We start from the raw sequence: 5,000 nt of genomic DNA on the forward strand, positions 1-5,000 counted from the left end.
ATTTTCGTCTCATCGGCTCTGTAAGGTTACTACATCTCCAAAAATATGAATAAAACCCATGATCTACATTGATCGTGATGAAACTGTTTTTTTTTTTGGGAGACGTGTACGCTCCTTTTCATAAAGGAGACTATCTTATTGCGAAAGTCAAAATCGCACGCTCTCACGGCGATTTGCCCCCGTATACGCCTGGGCGTAAGCCCGTGCGTCGCCGACCTAGCGGCCTGCCGATCGGTATTTAGAGGGAGGCACTTTGAAAGCAACACGCCGTTGGAACTTTGAAAAATTTCGATGCGTCGCCAAAGTTCGTACTTTTCGATAAAATCTTCGTCCTATGATACATTTCGATCAAGAACTACATTGATCGTCATGAAACTGTTTTTTTTTTTGGGAGACGTGTACGCTCCTTTTCATAAAGGAGACTATCTTATTGCGAAAGTCAAAATCGCACGCTCTCACGGCGATTTGCCCCCGTATACGCCTGGGCGTAAGCCCGTGCGTCGCCGACCTAGCGGCCTGCCGATCGGTATTTAGAGGGAGGCACTTTGAAAGCAACACGCCGTTGGAACTTTGAAAAATTTCGATGCGTCGCCAAAGTTCGTACTTTTCGATAAAATCTTCGTCCTATGATACATTTCGATCAAGAACTACATTGATCGTCATGAAACTGTTTTTTTTTTTGGGAGACGTGTACGCTCCTTTTCATAAAGGAGACTATCTTATTGCGAAAGTCAAAATCGCACGCTCTCACGGCGATTTGCCCCCGTATACGCCTGGGCGTAAGCCCGTGCGTCGCCGACCTAGCGGCCTGCCGATCGGTATTTAGAGGGAGGCACTTTGAAAGCAACACGCCGCTGGAACTTTGAAAAATTTCGGGGCAAAGCAATACGCGGCTGGGACTTTGAAATATTTCGGAGCGCACCTAAAGTTCGTTATTTTGGCTAAACGGAGCGAAAATCTGCATTTATACCATCACGGACGTTAGTTCAATAGCGTTTAACGATCGATCCACGGTACAGAATGCAAAAATATGATTGTTAAAATTTTCGACTAATCGGTTCTAAGAGGCGAAGCAATACGCCGCTGGGACTTTGAAATATTTCGGAGCGCACCTAAAGTTCGTTATTTTGGCTAAACGGAGCGAAAATCTGCATTTATACCATCACGGACGTTAGTTTAATAGCGTTTAACGATGGATCCACGGTACAGAATGCAAAAATATGATTGTTAAAATTTTCGACTAATCGGTTCTAAGAGGCGAAGCAATACGCCGCTGGGACTTTGAAATATTTCGGAGCGCACCTAAAGTTCGTTATTTTGGCTAAACGGAGCGAAAATCTGCATTTATACCATCACGGACGTTAGTTCAATAGCGTTTAACGATCGATCCACGGTACAGAATGCAAAAATATGATTGTTAAAATTTTCGACTAATCGGTTCTAAGAGGCGAAGCAATACGCCGCTGGGACTTTGAAATATTTCGGAGCGCACCTAAAGTTCGTTATTTTGGCTAAACGGAGCGAAAATCTGCATTTATACCATCACGGACGTTAGTTCAATAGCGTTTAACGATCGATCCACGGTACAGAATGCAAAAATATGATTGTTAAAATTTTCGACTAATCGGTTCTAAGAGGCGAAGCAATACGCCGCTGGGACTTTGAAATATTTCGGAGCGCACCTAAAGTTCGTTATTTTGGCTAAACGGAGCGAAAATCTGCATTTATACCATCACGGACGTTAGTTTAATAGCGTTTAACGATGGATCCACGGTACAGAATGCAAAAATATGATTGTTAAAATTTTCGACTAATCGGTTCTAAGAGGCGAAGCAATACGCCGCTGGGACTTTGAAATATTTCGGAGCGCACCTAAAGTTCGTTATTTTGGCTAAACGGAGCGAAAATCTGCATTTATACCATCACGGACGTTAGTTCAATAGCGTTTAACGATGGATCCACGGTACAGAATGCAAAAATATGATTGTTAAAATTTTCGACTAATCGGTTCTAAGAGGCGAAGCAATACGCCGCTGGGACTTTGAAATATTTCGGAGCGCACCTAAAGTTCGTTATTTTGGCTAAACGGAGCGAAAATCTGCATTTATACCATCACGGACGTTAGTTTAATAGCGTTTAACGATGGATCCACGGTACAGAATGCAAAAATATGATTGTTAAAATTTTCGACTAATCGGTTCTAAGAGGCGAAGCAATACGCCGCTGGGACTTTGAAATATTTCGGAGCGCACCTAAAGTTCGTTATTTTGGCTAAACGGAGCGAAAATCTGCATTTATACCATCACGGACGTTAGTTTAATAGCGTTTAACGATGGATCCACGGTACAGAATGCAAAAATATGATTGTTAAAATTTTCGACTAATCGGTTCTAAGAGGCGAAGCAATACGCCGCTGGGACTTTGAAATATTTCGGAGCGCACCTAAAGTTCGTTATTTTGGCTAAACGGAGCGAAAATCTGCATTTATACCATCACGGACGTTAGTTCAATAGCGTTTAACGATGGATCCACGGTACAGAATGCAAAAATATGATTGTTAAAATTTTCGACTAATCGGTTCTAAGAGGCGAAGCAATACGCCGCTGGGACTTTGAAATATTTCGGAGCGCACCTAAAGTTCGTTATTTTGGCTAAACGGAGCGAAAATCTGCATTTATACCATCACGGACGTTAGTTTAATAGCGTTTAACGATGGATCCACGGTACAGAATGCAAAAATATGATTGTTAAAATTTTCGACTAATCGGTTCTAAGAGGCGAAGCAATACGCCGCTGGGACTTTGAAATATTTCGGAGCGCACCTAAAGTTCGTTATTTTGGCTAAACGGAGCGAAAATCTGCATTTATACCATCACGGACGTTAGTTCAATAGCGTTTAACGATCGATCCACGGTACAGAATGCAAAAATATGATTGTTAAAATTTTCGACTAATCGGTTCTAAGAGGCGAAGCAATACGCCGCTGGGACTTTGAAATATTTCGGAGCGCACCTAAAGTTCGTTATTTTGGCTAAACGGAGCGAAAATCTGCATTTATACCATCACGGACGTTAGTTTAATAGCGTTTAACGATGGATCCACGGTACAGAATGCAAAAATATGATTGTTAAAATTTTCGACTAATCGGTTCTAAGAGGCGAAGCAATACGCCGCTGGGACTTTGAAATATTTCGGAGCGCACCTAAAGTTCGTTATTTTGGCTAAACGGAGCGAAAATCTGCATTTATACCATCACGGACGTTAGTTCCATAGCGTTTAACGATGGATCCACGGTACAGAATGCAAAAATATGATTGTTAAAATTTTCGACTAATCGGTTCTAAGAGGCGAAGCAATACGCCGCTGGGACTTTGAAATATTTCGGAGCGCACCTAAAGTTCGTTATTTTGGCTAAACGGAGCGAAAATCTGCATTTATACCATCACGGACGTTAGTTTAATAGCGTTTAACGATGGATCCACGGTACAGAATGCAAAAATATGATTGTTAAAATTTTCGACTAATCGGTTCTAAGAGGCGAAGCAATACGCCGCTGGGACTTTGAAATATTTCGGAGCGCACCTAAAGTTCGTTATTTTGGCTAAACGGAGCGAAAATCTGCATTTATACCATCACGGACGTTAGTTCAATAGCGTTTAACGATCGATCCACGGTACAGAATGCAAAAATATGATTGTTAAAATTTTCGACTAATCGGTTCTAAGAGGCGAAGCAATACGCCGCTGGGACTTTGAAATATTTCGGAGCGCACCTAAAGTTCGTTATTTTGGCTAAACGGAGCGAAAATCTGCATTTATACCATCACGGACGTTAGTTTAATAGCGTTTAACGATGGATCCACGGTACAGAATGCAAAAATATGATTGTTAAAATTTTCGACTAATCGGTTCTAAGAGGCGAAGCAATACGCCGCTGGGACTTTGAAATATTTCGGAGCGCACCTAAAGTTCGTTATTTTGGCTAAACGGAGCGAAAATCTGCATTTATACCATCACGGACGTTAGTTCAATAGCGTTTAACGATCGATCCACGGTACAGAATGCAAAAATATGATTGTTAAAATTTTCGACTAATCGGTTCTAAGAGGCGAAGCAATACGCCGCTGGGACTTTGAAATATTTCGGAGCGCACCTAAAGTTCGTTATTTTGGCTAAACGGAGCGAAAATCTGCATTTATACCATCACGGACGTTAGTTTAATAGCGTTTAACGATGGATCCACGGTACAGAATGCAAAAATATGATTGTTAAAATTTTCGACTAATCGGTTCTAAGAGGCGAAGCAATACGCCGCTGGGACTTTGAAATATTTCGGAGCGCACCTAAAGTTCGTTATTTTGGCTAAACGGAGCGAAAATCTGCATTTATACCATCACGGACGTTAGTTCAATAGCGTTTAACGATCGATCCACGGTACAGAATGCAAAAATATGATTGTTAAAATTTTCGACTAATCGGTTCTAAGAGGCGAAGCAATACGCCGCTGGGACTTTGAAATATTTCGGAGCGCACCTAAAGTTCGTTATTTTGGCTAAACGGAGCGAAAATCTGCATTTATACCATCACGGACGTTAGTTCAATAGCGTTTAACGATCGATCCACGGTACAGAATGCAAAAATATGATTGTTAAAATTTTCGACTAATCGGTTCTAAGAGGCGAAGCAATACGCCGCTGGGACTTTGAAATATTTCGGAGCGCACCTAAAGTTCGTTATTTTGGCTAAACGGAGCGAAAATCTGCATTTATACCATCACGGACGTTAGTTTAATAGCGTTTAACGATGGATCCACGGTACAGAATGCAAAAATATGATTGTTAAAATTTTCGACTAATCGGTTCTAAGAGGCGAAGCAATACGCCGCTGGGACTTTGAAATATTTCGGAGCGCACCTAAAGTTCGTTATTTTGGCTAAACGGAGCGAAAATCTGCATTTATACCATCACGGACGTTAGTTTAATAGCGTTTAACGATGGATCC

This window comes from Osmia lignaria, unplaced genomic scaffold (genome assembly GCF_051020975.1).
Source record: "Osmia lignaria lignaria isolate PbOS001 unplaced genomic scaffold, iyOsmLign1 scaffold0006, whole genome shotgun sequence".
NCBI classification, from domain to species: Eukaryota; Metazoa; Arthropoda; class Insecta; order Hymenoptera; family Megachilidae; genus Osmia; species Osmia lignaria.